General features: G+C 46.3%; 2 protein-coding genes across 4 annotated transcripts in view; one reads left to right on the top strand and one right to left on the bottom strand.

The window, feature by feature from the left end:
• APH1B (aph-1 homolog B, gamma-secretase subunit) overlaps positions 1–19472 on the bottom strand; it is a 107708-nt gene that overhangs the window by 13564 nt on the left and 74672 nt on the right. The window lies entirely within an intron of this gene.
• CA12 (carbonic anhydrase 12) overlaps positions 1–19472 on the top strand; it is a 60437-nt gene that overhangs the window by 17574 nt on the left and 23391 nt on the right. The window lies entirely within an intron of this gene.

Raw genomic sequence — 19472 nt, 5'->3', positions numbered from 1 at the left:
GCCCTCCTCCATGGATACCATTGTTTAAAAGGTTTAACAAATTATTAATGAAATAGTTAGTTCTCCCATTTATTATTAATCAAAGACAGATCTGAAAACCAATCAAAGTTTTTAGTTAGCCCAAGATAAGGATTCACATTTATTCCATAAACATTTATAGAGTAAAAACAAAGTGCCAAGTATTAGGCTAGGTGCTGAGGAAATGATGAATAAGGCATGAATAAGACTGAGAATCTGGGAGGAGACAGTGAATTAGGCCTTACAAAGCAGAGAGATGAACCACAGAAAAGAGTGCCCTCACTTGGGAAAGAATTAGAGAAGGCTTCCTGGAGGAGGTGATGTCTAAGCTGAGACCTGGAGGACATGTAAGAGCTAGCCAGGCAAAGGGCAGGGGTTGAAAGAGCCTTTAGGGTTAAGGGACAGACTGTGCAATGATCACCTAGGTTGGCAGGTTCTGGGCACTACCAGGGACCTCAGTGAGGAGCGCAGGGGCTGGGGAGATGGACCAGGGCCAGAGTGAGGGGCCCGTGAGCTGGCTGAGGAGTTGGGACCTCATTCTGGAGACAGCAGGGGGACAGCTGGAGCGTTCTAGGTGGAAAGCTGAGATAAGCCTTTTAGAAGGATCACTGTGGCTACAAAGTAAAGAGTGAATTGAGTGTGAAACATGGAAGGAGGGGGGCCAGATGCAGGAGAGGGGGATAGGGGTCTGAACCACGGGAGGGGCAGTGGGGGTCCTGACCTGTTGATATAACTCAGCCAGAAACGTACGATATCTAATGTTGCAACTGGCAGGAGCAGCCTGATTGTAGATGAGAGCCCATCTCTGTTGGGCTTCGTGAAGTATTCAAATCAGCATCCAGGCTGCCACTGCTGCCTAGGTGGGACCCTAGTGGGGAGCACTGATGTGGCCAAGCCCCACACTCATTTACAGATGAGGCGAGGAAAGCTCAGAGCTGTCAAGTGGCCCAAGCATGAGAAGCTGAGCCAGGACTGGAATTTGTGTCTCCTGATTTCCGTCTCGTGTATTCTCCCAGCCATCTGGTGGATGCTCATTTTATGCCAGGCACCGTGCACCCTACACGACGCATCACAACACGGCGCAAAAGCCATTGAGGAAATGCAGTGAGTTTTTTGAAAAAGTAAATAATATAGACTTGCCAGAAACAAATTATGCCAAATTAACTTGCTTTTCTTCCCTACATCAGAGTAAAAGCCTTAGTGGTTAAAGAAAACACAACAGACTTAATACCTGTTGACATAAATAAACATTTGATATGGTTCCTTGTGACACACTCAAGGGAAATGTAGATCAAAGACCAGTGTGGTTGCCAGGGAAAAAAATCAATACAGTCAAGTCATCGTTACTGTAGGCAGCACACGGCTGGGAGAGATGTCAGAGGTCCTACAGGGACAGTAATGAATCAACACCGTTTTCGGATTCTTGGGAGTAGGATGGACAGCTGAGGGAGTGTGGTGGTTGGAACCAGAAAGATGAGAGTTGGAAGGAAGAACTGGGAATAGACACACGTAAGTGAAGAAGAAAAGCAGATCAAAGAGAGTGGGTGGACCTGGGGGTGGGGAGAAGGGCAGGAAGTAGCTCCTGGTGAGGAACACCGTGCGAGCGCAGCAAGACAGGAGCCCCAGCAGAGACTGAATGAGAGCTGCCTGCCCCGTGCTCGGTCCTGGTGATTCAGGAGAGGTGTATGCACGCATTTACACATGCACACATACGTGTGCTCGCATGCATCCACGTTCACGTGTATCTACATTCTTAGATGTGTCCACACCTCCGACACTCACACCTCCATCTCCTACACCGTGAACTTGGAGTGAGCCTCTCCGCCGGTTTCTGAGCTACGGGAATGTGTGTTGACATCCCACTGCCTGGAGCGGTGCTTGGGTGAGAACTTACAGCCACCCCTCAGTGCTTCCTTTCGGCAGTTTCCCAAGAGCCTCCCAGCTCTTGATGAACCTTCTGGTGTAATGCTTAAATGTCTCTATCAGCAAGGATGGAACAGGGAGTGCCCCAGCGCTGAGTAAAACTGAGCATGGGAGGTCTGCAGGGAAGACTGGGTGTGCAAAGATGTCCGGTCAGAAACCTTGTTACGCCGTGGGGAAAACAATGGAGAACGGCAGGACTTTGATGCTCTTCCTTCACTTAACTGCCTTGAGAAGCATAGGATCCTCTGGGGTTAATAACCAAGTGCTCACTCTCCAGCAAAGGCTAACGTGCTGAATGATCACTGGAGAACGTTTTCCTCCCTGGTGGTTTTTGAGCACGAGCCTGCTGCAAGCAAGGCAGTGTTCGAGGGGTACGGGACTGAGCAGGAGCCCCTTCTGGCCCCAAGGGGGGTTACCTAGAAGGAGAACATATGCACACCATGTGGGGAGTGACAGCCTCCCCCAAGGGGCTGCTCGGGCAGAGGCAGAGAGCCCAGTGCAGGAGAGGTGCTGAGGGAACGAGGAAAGAATGGTTTGTTTCTCTGTTTACTTTTGGCTCTGGGAGTGAGGGAAGGCACCAGGGAGAAGGTGGCACTTGATCTGGGATGGCAGGATTTCAGAGGTGAAACCAGTCTGAAACGAAATGCCACATCACCATGCATATCTCATTAGAAGTAAAAGGAGCCAGGCAGGGAGCCCTAGATTTGTTTTCCGGAGACGTGAAAAGGAGAACTTGCTCTAAAATGTTGGAAAACAGCCCCTAAGGGCGGGGGGGGGGCGGCGGAAAGGAGGAATTGAGACAATTCCATTCAGAAGGGCCTGGGAACCAGCACGTCTTATAAGTCCATCACAAATAGACACTACGCTACCATGTTTATTCCTCCCAACAGCCCTGGGGTCCTGCCGGGTGGGTACTGCCACTTTCATTTTGTAAGCGAGGCTCAGGGAATCTAAGAGATATGTTCAAGGTCACACAGCCAGTAGGTGGTGGAGCTGTGACTGGCAGCTTGGCCAATGGCTCCAAAGCCCTTGACCTTCCCACTGCACTTCACACCCCTCTGGAAGGGAGACAGAAGTAGCCTGGATGGGGACTTCCCTGGTGGCGCTGTGGTTAAGAATACACCTGCCAATGCAGGGGACATGGGTTCGATCCCTGGTCCGTGAAGATCCCACAGGCCGCGGAGCAAATAAGCCCGTGCACCACAACTACTGAGCCTGCGCTGTAGAGCCCACGTGCCACAAATCCTGAGCCTGTGTGCCACAACTACTGAAGCCCGCGTGCCTAGAGCCCGTGCTCCACAACAAGAGAAGCCACCGCAATGAGAAGCCCGCGCACCGCAACGAAGAGTAGCCCCTGCTCTCCACAACTAGAGAAAGCCCGTGTGCAGCAACGAAGACACAACACAGCCAAAAATAAATTAATTAATTAAAAAAAAAAGAAGTAGCCTGGATGAACTGGATGAAGGCTTTCAGGTGTGAGAAGAACCATCAAACAGCAAGTTTTCCCCCTAAAAGGGAAAACTGAGGGAGCAGCTTTAAATAACAGCAAAAGCGCTATAGGTTAGATATCAGAAAGGACTTCCTCTTTGTGAAAGCTGGTAAGTGAAGGACGGGCTCAACAGCAGGCCAATGTTCAGAGACTAGCTAGCCTCCCTTAGGTCAGGTTCCCCCGTGGGTAGCTGCAGAAAGCTCACGTCTTTTACCAGATCCCCTCTTTCTGTTATTTCCAGACCCCCCAGGAATGTTTACAAGGTCACAAATCTCTCCATTGCTGCTTCTCCCCTCTAGCTCTGGACCATCGCCAGGGCTTGTCTGCTGGTCCCCTCTCACCACCTCATAACTGCTGCTGCCGCCCAGGCTCTGGACCCTCCAAAGGCTGCTGCTGGGGAGAACATGAGGGTCAGGGTCAGTGGCAGCCTGGCTGCTTACTGGCGCGTGACTTTGGGCATATTACTCAACATCTGTGCCTCAGTCACCTCATCTGCTAAATGAGAACATAGTGCCTCTGTCGTAGGGTTGTTACGCAGATTAATTAATACCTGTTAAGCATATAGAATGGGGGTTGGTGAACTATGGCCCATGGGCCAAATCCAGTCCACCACCTGTTTTTGTGAATAAAATCTTCTTGGAACACGGCTACACTCACCTGTTTACATATTCTCTATGGCTGCCTTTTTTTTTTTTTTAAACAAAAGCAGAGTTGGGTAGTAGTGACAGAGATCATACAGCTCACAAAGCCTAAAATATTTGCTATCTGGCCTTTTGTAGAAAATGTTAGCCAACCTTTGATATAGAATGATGCCTGGCATGTAGTAAGTGCTCATTAAATGGTAGCTTTAAGAAAAACAACAACTCACTAGGCTTTGGAGTTTAACAAAATTTGACTGAGGTCCCAGGGTGACGCAGGCAACTACAGCCTAAGAGGAAAGTCAGATGTCTCTGTCATCAGTACTCCCCGAAGGCAATGATCGTCCCTGTCCCTGGGGGTTTCCTACCATCAGGATGTACGCACCAGTCTTGCTCTCCTGGCCTGGAGACCTGACTGTGTTTCCCCTCCCCTGAGGTTAGGCCTCCATTCCTCTTTCCTGCCCCAGGATGACTGACAGAGACAGCACCTCATTCTTTCTAGAAGAACACCCTCTGCAATGTGTGATCTGCTCTTTCCTTCTGCGTGGCCCAGCCGAGACAATCACAATAGTCCAGGGCTTCTCAGCCTCTGCACTGTTGACATTTGGGGCAGGATAATTCTTTGTCTGGGGGCTGTCCTGTGCCCTGTGCGATGTTTAGCAGCATCCCTGGCCAGCCATCTACCCACTGAATGTCAGCAGCATTCCCCCTTATGACACCAAAAATGTCTCCACAGACGTTGCCAAACATCCCGAGGGGACAAAAATCACTCCTGAGCACCACTGGCTTAGTCTGAAATAACACCACAGGTGAGGCAACAACCTTCCAGTCCAGGACAGCTAAATCCATTATTTTAGAAAGGCAGTGCTCTTTGCAAGGGCACAGACCAGTTAAAGACGCACCCTATTTGGATCACTGGATCACTAGACAGAACGCTTGGCACCTCAGCCTGAAACGCCAGCACTTGGACTGTTACAGCCGGGGCTGAGCTTTCACAGAAATGCTGGGTAGTTACCTGCCTCAAGTCTGGGTCACTAAGAGGGCTTATCCAAGTGCTCTGTCCTGCAACAGGGGGAGTGGGACAAAGTTTTGGTCCCTCCCTCAGAATGCAGAAAATGCTTATGGACCTCCCCAGCTGCCCTGCCCCTTCCCACATGAAGATTTTCCATCCTCGTCCGTTTTTTACATTCTACTCCCCCTCAAGTGACAGGAAGAAACTGCTAGCAGCTTTAAAATAACAGTCTATTCACTGATTCACTTATTCTTTTGACCAATCCTTAATGATTCCCTTTGTGGGCTGGTCACTGGGGATCAGAGACAAGCAGGACACAGCCCCTGCCTTCCATGCACTGAGGGTTGAGCGGCAAGCAGGTGTGTAAACAGGTAATGACAACGGAACAGATTAAGTCTTGTGATAACGTACACTGACCCTGGGGACACAAAGGTGGGGCAGAATTCCTTCATTTGGGGGTGACGGTGGCTGTCAGGCTTCCCTGAAGAGCTGATTCTTGAAAGATAAAGGAGTTAGCAGGGCAAGGAGAGTGCGTGTATGTTTACGTGCATGGTGGTGTGTGTTTTAGGGATGAAAATGGCATTCCGCTGCAGGCAGCAGAGCTCTGAAACCAGATGAGAGTGTGGGATGCAATCAGAGAATCAGGATGGCAGCAGCTCAGTGTCTGAGAAGTGGTAGGGAAAAGATTCTCCCTGCGTCTGTGAGCAGAGGCTCCAACAGCTTTCGTTCCAGACTATCTTTTCAAAGATGTTTATGTAGCAAGTCATCTTGTATAGATAAGGCAGTGTCTCCTTCCAGGGCAGAGAGCAGATCTGTTTGCTGTCCAGTAAAATCATGTCTCTCTTGGAGGCAAAGGTTGGGCAAGTTTGCTAACCACCCCCCTTTACACGCTGGGGTTTCCTAAGCTGAGAGGGACGCTCCTTATGCAGAGCAGCTTGCAAGTGGAGGCGTTACAAGGCCCTGGTTACATCACCCTATGGAACTGGGGCTTGAGAAACAGCTGCAAATGTCACTCTGCTATCCCTGTGAGTATTAAACTGTCCATCTCTGACTCAGCAGTCTCGTGTCTTTACCAGCATCCGTGAAACTGTGGCAGGCTAACTTGTTAGTCGGGGTGAAGTCTTAAGACTCCCACCCCCACTTTGTGACACACGGTAGTAGGGGAAGCAAAGCCTAGAGAGGGGGGTGGGATCATGACGGGCTTGTGGGCTGCACTCCAGACCTTGGGATTAAGCCTGAAGGCCTGAGGAGCCACTGAAGAACTTTCAGCAGAGAAACGTCTGGATCTGGATCTAGCGTAGGGAGTGGAGGGCTGGAGAAGCAAGGCCAGTGAGGCCTACAGACATGGAGCTATGCATCTGAACAGGGCTATGCCAGTAGGGGCAGATGAAGGCCAAGTTTAAAAGAAACTTAATTTGGTCCTTGATAGCTTTTTTTCCTGAACTGGGAGTCAATCCGGATAATTCACTAAATTTATTTGTGGCATCTCTTTAGACCTTTCCTGCTCTTGACATTTCTGAAGCATACAGACTAGATATCACATAGCATGTCCTTCCATTTGGGTTTGTCTGAGGGTTTCTCATGAGATTCAGGTTGTCCATTTTGGCACGAAGAATACAGTATATACAGAAGTATATACTGTTATTATATATTATATATGTATACACACATATCTCTATACACACATATATTCACAATGGAATGTTACTCAGCCATAAAAAAGAATGAAATAATGCCATTTGCAGCAACATGGATGGACCTAGAGATTATCATACTAAATAAAGTAAGTCAGACAGAAAGACATGTATCATATGATATCACTTATATGTGGAATCTTCAAAAAAATGATACAAATGAACTTATTTACAAAATAGAAATGGACTCAGAGACATAGAAAACAAACTTATGGTTACCAAAGGGAAAAAAGGGGGAGGGAGGGATAAATTAGGAATTTGGGATTAACAGAAACACACTACTATATATAAAATAAACAACAAAGTCCTACTGTATAAAACAGGGAACTATACTCAATATCTTGTAATAACCTATAATTCAGAAAGAATCTGAAAAAGAATATATATGTATACACACACACGTATACATATACATACACGTATACATACACACACCCACACATATACACATACACAGCCACGTATACGTATACACACACACGTCTCCGTACACACCCACGTCTATGTACACACACACACGTCTCCGTACACACCCACATCTACATATACAGACACACGTCTATGTATACACACAAGTATACATATATACACACATGTATACATATATACACACACACATATATAACTGAATCATTCTGCTGTACACCTGACTCTAACACAACACTGTAAATCAACTATACTTCAATTTTTAAAAAAAAGATTAAAAATAAAGAAAAAATATTGTCCTAAAAAAAAGACTCCTAAAAGAGTAAAATTGTTACATCTCTGTGCCTAAAAATGGGGCCAAAGGAAAGGAAGGAGTGGAGTGTGATTCCCAGCCTTTGGGGGGTGGGCGGTTCTATCAGCTGAGATAGAGAACCTCGAAGGAGGTGGAGGAGGTTTTGGAAGGATGAGGGTGACAGAGGAAAGGATGGTAGGTTTGGTTATTTTTCAAATTATTTGTTTGCTCGTCTGCCTCCCCCTCCAGCCACGTCTGATTTCAGGAACCCATGGAGCATCCAATGGGGGTGGTCAGTAGGCAATGGGTCTGGAGCTCAGGAGGAAACCCCAACAGGGCAGAGGTGGTGCTGAAGCCACGGGAGGAGATAAGGTCACCCCAGGGGAGTGTAAATGAGAGAGAAAGAGAAGAGCCAAAAGGACAAAACCACAGGGAGAGCTGACATTAAGGGCAGGTAGCTACAGAGAGCTGAGAAGGGGCAGGAGAAATGGGAAGATAACTCAGACAAAGCAGTATCCCCCAGAAACCAGAGAGGACAGGTTCAGAAATGGGGTGGGGTAGGTGGGGAGGCACTGGGGCCAAGGGCTGCAAGACAAATGAGGGCTGAAGAGTCTATTTGAATCCAGTGGGATGTGGGCCTGGAAGCAGTGAGATCTGAGCAGGAAGTGGAGATGCAGAAGTGACCGGACGATGTTTGGTTGCAAAGAGGGGGTGAGGAATCAGAGCAGGAGGGAAGGGGAGGTTCTCGTCCTAGTAAATAGATATCAAAGTCCACAACTAAATAGCTTGTTCAGGGCCGCATCCAACTTAGATATGCAGGACGGCCCCTGACCTGTTGTCTAGCCACCCCATCCAGTCTCGGGTCCTCACTGACAGCCTCACACGTTTCACAAAGATGAGTGCTGAGAAGGTGGATGGGGGAGCAAGGGAGAGAAGAGCAGCTTTTTGGCAGCAGAGTCAGTCTCTCTCTCTCTCTCTGCCAGGGAAGGAGCGGGTCACTAGGGCAGCCTCTGCTCACATTATTTGCTCTCCCATCAGTTTCCTTTTGCTGCCAGGGAACATTGCTTCATCACCTTGCATGGAACACGCCTTTATTATCATGATTATTTGAAGTTTTCTCTCTTCATTCAGAAGCTTGTTACAAATACTAGCCTCATTGTCCCCCAGACCCTGGTCTCCAGGAAACCAGGCTGTATTATCTCCAGCTTCCTTTCGCGCCAGCTCTGTTGACAGTTTACTTTCTAAAACCCACACAAGAGGAACGTGAATGCTTTATTTCAGTCAACAGCTATTTTATAGCAGAGAACAGCAAGTTAACTGCAGTCAAGTATTTAAAATACAGCAAAAAGCAACCCTATGAAATGAGAAACACGTGTGATACATCCATACAATGGGATACTCTTCAGCCATAAAAAAGGAATGAAGTACTGATACATGCTACATCATCGATGAACCTTGAAACCATTATACTGTGTGAAAGAAGCCAGACACCAATTGTGTGATTCCATTTATCAGAAATACCCAGAAGAGACAAACCTATAGAGACAGCAGGTAGATTAGTGGTTGCCAAGGGCTGGGGGGAGGAGGGGAAATGACTGCTTAGTGAGTGTGGCGTTTCCTTTGGGATGATGCAAATGTCCCGGAACTAAACAGTGGTGACAGTTGTACAACACTGTGAATATACTAAATGTAATTAATGGTAAACTTATGTTATATATATTCTGCCACAATAAAAAATTAATTACTTTGGAAAAAAGAAACCCTACCTTGACACCAGAGAGCAAAAAGCCCTGGCTCCAGCCCCAACGGTGTCGATGTAATGAAGGCTTTCTATCAGCGACTCTTAACTTCGGCCGCACATCAGAATCACCTGAGCAGCTTCTTAAAGCCTCCTGTCTCTGGACACCACCCAAGACCCATTAAACCTGATCTCTGGGGCGGGGGCCAGGGGCAAACTTAGAAGCTCTAGGAAGCTCCAATGTGCAGTTAGGGATGAGAAATACTGTGCTAGACCAGTGGTCCTCAGAGTGTGGTCCCCAGACCAGCAGTACCAGCATCACCTGGGAATTTGGTTAGAAAGGCACATTCTGGGACTGCACCCCAAACCTTTTTTTTTTTTTTTTTTTGCCATACGCGGGCCTCTCACTGCTGTGGCCTCTCCTGTTGCGCAGCACAGGCTCCGGACGCGCAGGCTCAGCGGCCATGGCTCACGGGCCCAGACACTCCGCTGCATGTGGGATCCTCCTGGACCGGGACACGAGCCTGCGTCCCCTGCATCGGCAGGCAGACTCTCAACCACTGAGCCACCAGGGAAGCCCACAAACCTTCTGAATTAGTAACCCTGAGAGTGTTTTAACAAGAAATTCGTGTTTTAACAAGTCCTCCAGGGGATTCTGATACACACCAAAGTCTGACACCAACTGTTCTGAGTCTAGACCAAGTAAGATACAGAGACTTTTCCTCAACCAATGAGTGTTTACTGAGCGTCTACTCTAAGTTTGCTTCTGTGATAGATGTGAAAATACACAAAGTCACCTCAGGTCTCCTCAAACATCTAGTTGGTTAGATTCCTGGAAAAGAAGTTGTATGTTAAAATGAGCTGAGCTTTTTTATGGCTGAACAGTGTTCCACTGTAGGCGTATACCACATTTTATTTATCCCTTCATGTCTTGATGGGCACATGAGTTATTTCCACCTTTCGGCTATTACGAGTAATTCTGCTATGAACATTGGTGTACAAGTATCTGTTTGAGTCTCTGCTTTCAATTCCTTTGAGTATATGCCTCAAAATTCTACTCTAGGAGTAGAATTGTCAGGTCATACGACAATGCTATGTTTAACTTTTTAAGGAATCACCAAAGTGTTTTCCACAGCGGCTGCACCACCAGGAATGTTCATTTGGGATGATGGAAAGAGTTCTGGAAAGGGCTAGTGATGATGTTTGCACAACAGTGTGACTGTAATTAACACCACCGAATGCACTTTAAAATGGTTAAAAATGGTAAATTTTATGTTATGTATATTTTAACACACACACACACACACACACACACACACAAAACATTAAAGACATGAAATGAGCCATGAAAACAGATTTAGAAAAGGAAGTTATGTTCCTAATGGTCAACATTGAAGAAAAATGACCTCAAACACCATAATTATGTTTCCATAATTACACATATAACAGTGCATTAAAAAGATGGTGTCTGCAGTTCATACTATTCAGAGGTGGTCTTTGCCTGAGCTTGGAGAAAGAATATTCTTAATATTCTTTTTTTAGGAGGGTAGGGCAGGAGGTCGGGTTCTTCTGGGGACTTCGTGTGCTTACATCGACCAAAATTCCTTTGTGAACAAGTCAAAGAAGATCAAAGAGAATAACATGTACTGAGCACTGACAGGTGATGGGCCCGGCTTGGTTTCCCTACTGGGGTTAGGCCGTTACCACCTTAGCAACTTGTCTAACCTATTAGTGGCCTGTTGTTGTTCAGGAACCCTTTGCTGAGCATGTTGATGTGCAGGCTCAGTGGGAGGAGTCAGGGATACAGGAGTGAATGGGACGAGCTGAGAGCCCAGTGCGGTGCTTCCCAACCGTCAGCGTCAGCGAGCGCTGAGTCACCCACTGGGCTCGTTCAATGACAGATGCCGGGCACCACCCCCAGAGTGTCTGGGTCAGGGTGTCTGGGGGCGGGGGGGGGAGGCCCAAGAATCTGCATTTCTAACAGGCTCCTAGGTGATGATGGTGGTGGTGATGCTTGTCCAGGGACCACGCTTTGAGAACCACTGGTCTACTGGGTAGAAAGTATAAAATGTTATTTTGATAAGTGTAGGTGCCTCTAGGAAAGAGAAGTGTAAAGGGCTCCACAGGAGCATCGAGGGTGGGGAAACACTTGGCCCTGCCTTTTGGGGGAGTGAGAGGGGCAGGGAGAGGGTGTTTCTGGGAGCTGGGATGCAGCTTGGTGTGTCTCAGCATTGCTGCAATAAAAAGGGGAGGGGAGAGCAGGCTCAGAGGAGTCCAAAGAGGTGGGCAGAGCTTCGCCACAACGAACGCTCTCTAAGGCAACAGGACCTAAGAGGGTGCCAGAGATGCAGGAGCAAAAGCAAACAGTTGTCACCATTTATCTTTGGCATCCTGGAAACCTCACCCTCCTCCCTATAAAAGCCTTTCCTCCAGAAAGGACCTGACAAATGCCTGGAAGCCAAAGGGTAAATGACCGCAAAGCCTTTTCTTCTAGCTACACCCATACCTCCCCTCTCCTCTCCACCCCAGCAATATTGGAAGGGGATTACTGGAGGGGGAGGGGCCCTCTACGTATGGCAAGATGGAGGGGAAGGACTTCGCAAGGTTTAGCAGAGAGCTGAGCTGGCGGCCCCAGTCCTGCAGCTCACCTCTTCTCGCTCCCCAGCCTGCACTACGGGCCCCACTGCCATGGCTAAAGCAGAAAGGATGCCAAAGAGTGGCTTGGGAGGAATTTACCCTTTCCCAGTCTCCTCCCTCTCAAGTCGACCCAAACAAATATTGAAATAATAAAGAGAAAAGTTTGATATAAAGTATGGCTTAACAGCATCTTTAGAAAACATTCCTATTTTTCTTGATCTGTAACAGTAAAAACCAAGGAAGCAGAATCGGCCTGCTATGGCAGTCCAGCTTTAAGCTTTGTAAATAGTAAGTAACACTGACTCTCCAGCCCTTGCTCTGCCCTGTCTCTGATTCACTTGTAATATTAACAAAGAAAAGGCTTCAACGCCAGTTTGGTTCCTTGACCCCTGTTTGTTTATAATAAAACCATAAGACATCACCTGTCAATCATCAACCCACCCCTCTGCTAGCCTCCTCTCCTTCTGGGCGGGATCTCGGGCTTTATGGCCATGCCTCTCCACTTGACTGTCAGGGAAACAGGCAGAGTCAGCACAATGTGGCCCTGGGCTCAGGGGGCAAGAATCCAGCCAAGGCAGATGCTGTGGGAACCCCACACTACTGATCAGCTGAACCCACTGGACTTTTATGGGAAGCCATGTGTCTTTTAATCAACTTCAGAAGTGAACTGCAGGAGCTGTCAAATATATATAAAACATATTTTAACAATGTGACTTCTGCATCCTAACAACATCCTCAGAATGTGTGGCATTGAGATGGATTTAGAGAGGATACAGAGGCTGCCTTCCCTTCTGAATGGGGTCCTGTGGCTTAGCTGTGTTCTCTATGGCTCCAGCCACAGGACCACGAAGGATGGGTGACCCCCCAGAGAGAGCTGGGTCCCAGCCCCCTGAAAGGAGGACCTTTCTAACAGACGGGGTAGTGTACCTGAGCGGGTGCTGAATGACTCCCACTCAGCCTTGTTGTAGGGCAGCACCCAGCCTGGCCAGGGGGAAGCCAGATGAACCCTGGGTTCATTCTGAGTCTTTACATCACATACACATAAAATATACAAGCTCTCTGTTGCAGCAGGGTCTCTGAGTGCTCTGTGCACTCCCTTTGGAATGCCATTCCCCAGGTTTGACTCATGGTGGGCTCAGTCCCATCCTTTAAGTCTCAACTTTAATGGTGCCTCCTCTGAGAAGCCTGCCTGCACCACCCGGTCCATAGTGGTCCCTCCATTTTTCTCCATCATAGCCCTTGCTTATTTCCTTCATAGCATTGACTGCAGACTGGAATTATTTTACTTATGTATTGGTTTTCTTATCCGTAATTTATTATCAGGCTTTTCCACTGGAATGTAAGTTCCATGAGGACAGAGACCAGATCTGTTGTGTTCTCCACTGTATCTTCAATACTAAATACAGTGCCTGGCCCACAGAAGGCACATCTGTTGAAGAAATGAATGAATGAACTTCAAAACTAAATAGCACTCCAAGGAGGGTATTTAGCAATTTTCTCTTTTATTCAACATTTGAATATTCATTTTTAAATTGCAAATATAATCTATTTAATCGTGTATTCAAATTTGATACACAATCTGTGATCATTTTCATATAAGTATACATGGCCAGACTGGGGGCATTTTTATTAGAGTCAGATTCCCTTACAAAACAAACCTTGGGGACTGACCAAAAGCTTTTTTCTTTTTTTTTTTTTTTGCGGTACGCGGGCCTCTCACTGTTGTGGCCTCTCCCGTTGCGGAGCACAGGCTCCGGACGCACAGGCTCAGCGGGCATGGCTCACGGGCCCAGCCGCTCCGCGGCATGTGGGATCTTCCCGGACTGGGGCACGAACCCGTGTCCCCTGCATCGGCAGGCGGACTCTCAACCACTGCGCTACCAGGGAAGCCCGACCAAAAGCTTTTATTATACGAAAACTTTGACTGTTGGTTAAAAAAAAGGTGTGTCAACATCTAGAATGTGTAAAACCTTGCCACTGTGGTTTTATCCATTGGGGCAAGTTTTGATCTGACTGCATTTCGGTAGCCAGTCTAAAGAGACAGGCCCTGGGGATGGTGGCCCAGGATGGGCTGCCTAGGCGTTCACATAGACACTGAGGGCTCTACCCCAAGAGTGTGGCTACCACAAATGTCAGAGGCGCCAGGTAGGTCTGAGGGACAGACTTAGGCCCCAAAAGGTAAACGTCATAATAGGATAATAATGAATACTGGGTTTTTTTTGTCCAGACTTGTCGGATATAGTCAAGTTACAAACAATATTTATTTTCACTAGAATTTTTGTTATTCTTAAGCACATAGGATGCAGTCAGTGAGAAAGAGTAATCAGTGAGAAACAGCAATCAAACTGTACCAGTAATTACATAGTTCTGATCTTCTAAGGAGCCCTATATGCTTTTATTATTACAATACATGCTGTAACGTATATGTCGTAAATGTATAAATATAAGAAATTGCTCAACCCATAAAGTGTTTTACTTACCCCATACCATGTCTGCAAACAGATTATAAAATAATAAAATTACCCTTCATTTACTTGCATGAATTGTTATTGCCCAAGGCAGTAGTGAGTCTCTACATATGTATGTACAGAGCAAATACACCCATGATGGAGAAAAATAAAAGGAGGACCTATAGATTAAAAGAAACTCAAGGGACATATTAACCAGTCATGATACATGGACCTTATTTGGACCCTGATCCAAACAAACTATTTCATAAATATATGAGACTATAGCACAGGGAACTACATTCAATATCTTATAATAACCTACAATGGAAAAGAATCTGAAAAAGATATATATATATATATATATAACTGAATCACTTTGCTATATACCTGACACATTGTAAATCAACTATACTTCAATTAAAAAATAGGGAAAAAAACCAAAAAAGATTTATGAGACAATTGGGAAAATTTGAATTTGCACTGGATATTTGATGACATTAAGAAACCATTGGGGGCTTCCCTGGTGGCACAGTGGTTGAGAATCTGCCTGCTAATGTGGGGGACACGGGTTCGAGCCCTGGTCTGGGAAGATCCCACATGCCACGGAGCAACTAGGCCCGTGGGCCACAACTACTGAGCCTGCGCGTCTGGAGCCTGTGCTCCGCAACAAGAGAGGCCGCGATAGTGAGAGGCCCGTGCACCGCGATGAAGAGTGGCCCCCGCTCCCCGCAACTAGAGAAAGCCCTCGCACAGAAACGAAGACCCAACACAGCAAAAATAAATAAAATAAATTAATAAACTCCTACCCCCAACAACAACAACAAAAAGAAACCACTGGGAGACACAAGAGGGAGGAGATATAGGGATATATGTATATGTATAGCTGATTCACTCTGTTATAAAGCAGAAACTAACACACCATTGTAAAGAAATTATACTCCAATAAAGATTTTTTAAAAAATTAAAAAAAAATCATTGTTAACAGTTTTTAGATGTGAAGATGATATTGTGGGTATTTTTACAGAGTTATTACCTATAATTATATATATGCATCCATAGATTTTCTTCAAAGGAATCCAGTGGAGGGGGAATGGATAGGGCGGGGGTATGGATGAAACTAGATTAGTCATGGAGAGACGGGTACACGGGGCCATGCTACTGTGCTCTTTACTGTTGTACCTGCTTTGAAATTGTATTAAATTTTAAAACAAGACATAAGGTGTAGTAAGAAAATAGCCAAATACAGGTTCACTTTAAAAATCACATTGACTCTTTTAGGCTCATGGGTGTACTTGGGCTGCATGCATCTCAGAATGTGAGAAACTGAGACTGTCTGTCATCCCACAGCCATCCTCTTCTCTGATCACCTCTGCAGGCCTGCTGAGTTCTAGGATTTCTGACTGGGTTTTTACTCTATGGGCTTCCTTTCCAGGAAGGCTTCAGTGTTCTGGTCTGATCCATTCAGCAAACACTTATGGAGTGCCTCCTTCAGCCCAGAGGTGATTTCTACCTCTGCTGGCTGGGTCCACCCTTCCCCCACTGTCTTCTAAGGGCCACACTCCATGAATCAGCCCCTCCTTCTCCTGAAACCATCCTTCCTTCTCTAGTCCCCTTTCCTTCTACGTGGAAGTGTGCTCAAGTCTCTTCATTAAAAAAATAAAAAATGCTTCTCGTCACCCTCATCTTCCTATAAACACCACACACACACACCCCCACACACCCTTCTCCCATCCCTTTATGGCTAGATTTCTGAAATGAGCTTAAGAAACCCTCCAAATCAATTCATTAAGTGTCTAGGAAATGCCACTATATGCTCAGACACGGGGGAGGGACGTGACAGAGTTCTAGGCTTCCAAAGGTCTTCAAAACTTACAGACAGAGTTCTAGTCTGGAACGGGTTTAGAGTAACACTCACAGGTGAGATGGCTAAATGACAATTCAAGGCACTGTACCATTGTAGGAAGCTGGGTAATCTGGCCTAGGAGTTCAAGGCAGGAAGAAAGTGCTGGAGTAGCTTGCCCAGGACTTGAGCTGGATTTTGGAGATGGACAAGATTTGGAAAGGTAGAGAGGAAAGGAGGCAGCATTGTAAGCAGATTTTTAGCATAAGAACATTTGTGAAGGTTGGTCTGAGGATGGTGGAGCTGGCCTGACCATGGGGGCGAACTGCGGTGGGTATGGCTGCGGTTCTGCTTTGTTTTATTGGGGGCGGGGGCAGGGCAGGGCGTGCTATGGAGAAAGGGAGTGGACGGATGGGTGGTACCACGGGAGCAGGGCTACACCTGGTTCTGGCTGCAACAGCAAAGGCTGGGGCGGGGACCCCGCGTGGAGCCTCTGCAGTGTGACCTGGTAAGGGCCTAACCGGGGTGGTGGTGGTGATGGTGGAAACTTGGGACGCCATGACCCACCCCGAGGGCAAAGGATGGGCTGAGCCAGCCTGGCTCTGAGATTTTGAGCCTTGGAAGAGCGGGGCCACTTGTCCTCTGACAAGGTTTAGCGCCATCAAATTGAGATCTAGGCCATAACACATCAACCAGCTTCACTATGTGGACCTTCTCCGAATCCTGAATTTTACAAACCACCATTAAAAAGATATGAAAACAACAAGGTCCTACTGTAAAGCACAGAGAACTATATTCAATATCCTGTGATAAACCGTAACAGAAAAGAATACGAAAAAGAATGTATAGATATGTGCATAACTGAATCACTTTGCTGTACAGCAGAAATTAATGCAACATTGTAAATCAGCTATACTTCAATAAAAGAAATGTTTTTTTTAACTCTGAAATTCCTATTTTATTTTATTTTTTTAACATCTTTATTGGAGTATAATTGCTTTACAATGGTGTGTTAGTTTCTGCTTTATAACAAAGTGAGTCAGTTATACATATGTCCCCATATCTCTCCCCTCTTGCATTTCCCTCCCTCCCACCCTCCCTATCCCACCCCTCTACGTGGTCACAAAGCACCGAGCTGATCTCCCTGTGCTATGTGGCTGCTTCCCACTAGCTGTCCATTTTACATTTGGTAGTGTACATATGTCTGTGCCACTCTCTCACTTCATCCCAGCTTACCCTTCCCCCTTCCCTTGTCCTCAAGCCCATTCTCTAGTAGGTCTGCATCTTTATTCCCATCTTGCCCCTAGGTTCTTCTGACCATTTTTTTTTCTTTTTTTTTTTTTAGATTCCATATATATGTGTTAGCATACGGTATCTGTTTTTCTCTTTCTGACTTACTTCACTCTGTATGACAGTCTCTACGTCCATCCACCTCATTACAAATAACTCAGTTTCATTCCTTTTTATGGCTGAGTAATATTCCATTGTATATATGTGCCACATCTTCTTTATCCATTCATCTGTTGATGTACACTTAGGTTGCTTCCATGTCTTGGCTATTGTAAACAGAGCTGCAATGAACATTGTGGTACATGACTCTTTTTGAATTATGGTTTTCTCAGGGTATATGCCCAGTAGTGGGATTGCTGGGTCATATGGTAGTTCTATTTTTAGTTTTTTAAGGAACCTCCATACTGCTCTCCATAGTGGCTGTATCAACTTACATTCCCACCAGCAGTGCAAGAGGGTTCCCTTTTCTCCACACCCTCTCCAGCATTTATTGTTTGTAAAAAGAAATGTTTTAAAAAGATATGAGATAATTGGAAAATTTTGAATTCTGACTGGATTTAATAATATTAAGGAATTGTTAACCTTTTAAGTGTGGTAATGGTATTGTGCTTTCTTTCTAAGAGCCCTTATGTTTTAGAGACATACTGAAATATGTGCAGACGAAATATATTTGGATTTGTTTCAAAATTATCCAGGGATAGGGGAGAGCAGGTGTGGTAGAGATGAAGGTGGACAGGCTGTGGATTGTTAGTTGTCGAAGCTCAGGGATATGGGGTTCATTTTGCTCCTCCCTCTACGGTTGCACGCATTTGACATTTTCCCTGAAAGAAATTCTGGTCCTCGGGTAATGCAAGTCTTGTACTCTGGGCCTCAATAATGCCCAGCTGGAAAGCACGAGAGGCATTTTGAGCCGTGCCACGTTCATCTCTTGTTACAATTCAGAACAGAAATTTGGTCCACTTCTGTTTTGCCTCAAACAGAAAAATTCATGAACTGGAAAGAAATAATGCCTTGATTTTAGTTGGAAAAACAAACTGGGAGATACACATGATCTTCTTTATCATGATCACGCGAGGAATCTAATCCACGGAAGAAGCAAAGTCACAGCCCGAGAGAAAAGTCACATTTTGATGGTAGCTGGAAACAAATGCTTCTTTTGGAAGAGTCAGTCCCAGGAGAGGTTTTCTGGCAGCAGAGTGCTTGGCATGAGTGTGAAAGCTGAGAACAAGTTGAAAAATTACAGCCTGGGCAGTAGCTGCCAGCGAAAAGAAAGTGCAGTGTTAGATCAGCAATGACGTTGCTCACACAGAGGCTACAGGGCAGAAGGGAGCCTGCTGCCTACGTGCCTGATACTGGGTGTCCTGGTGCCCAGCCACATGGCACCTCCCTCTCTCACTCACAAGCCACAGAGATCAGAGGCTGCTCTGACAACGTCTCTAGCCATGTAAGCAGGGGACACAGCCATCACACGCTGGCAGAGAGTCCCGTGAACTGCAATGAAACTCCATACTCAGCAGATCGTCTCCCAGGCTACCGGCCAGCAACCGGATTTCTTTTTCAATGAGCGGCCCCAAACAGAACAAAACCTCACGCAGGTACACTAGAAAGCTAGGAGGGTAACTTTTGAACCTGAGCAAGTAACATCATTTTTCTTTACTTTTTATAGGAAAAAGAAAATTATGTGGGGGAATAGAGAGAAACTAGGGGGTTTAATATAGGTGCATGCTTCCCTGGAGAGGAACAAGCAGAAAATTAGTAAGAGAATCCAGCTCAGGAAACATGTGAGGGCCTGCTCTATGCCAGGCATTGTGGACAAGGCAGGGGTGAATGAGACATGGTCCCTGCCTTCAAGGAGGTCATGGGAGAAGGAGGATACGAGCGTGCATGAAATCTCCTGGATAAATAATGAAATAGAAGGCATGGAGGTCCTGTGACCCAGGCAAGGTAACTCTGTTACTAAGCCAAAGTCTGTCTTTGGGCAAATCACTTCATCTCAATTTTTCGTCTACAGAATGGGGCAATTCT

This window comes from Lagenorhynchus albirostris, chromosome 1 (assembly GCF_949774975.1).
Source record: "Lagenorhynchus albirostris chromosome 1, mLagAlb1.1, whole genome shotgun sequence".
NCBI classification, from domain to species: domain Eukaryota; kingdom Metazoa; phylum Chordata; class Mammalia; order Artiodactyla; family Delphinidae; genus Lagenorhynchus; species Lagenorhynchus albirostris.
Note: the sequence above shows the minus strand (reverse complement) of the source record. Positions and strands in the feature narration are given on the sequence as shown.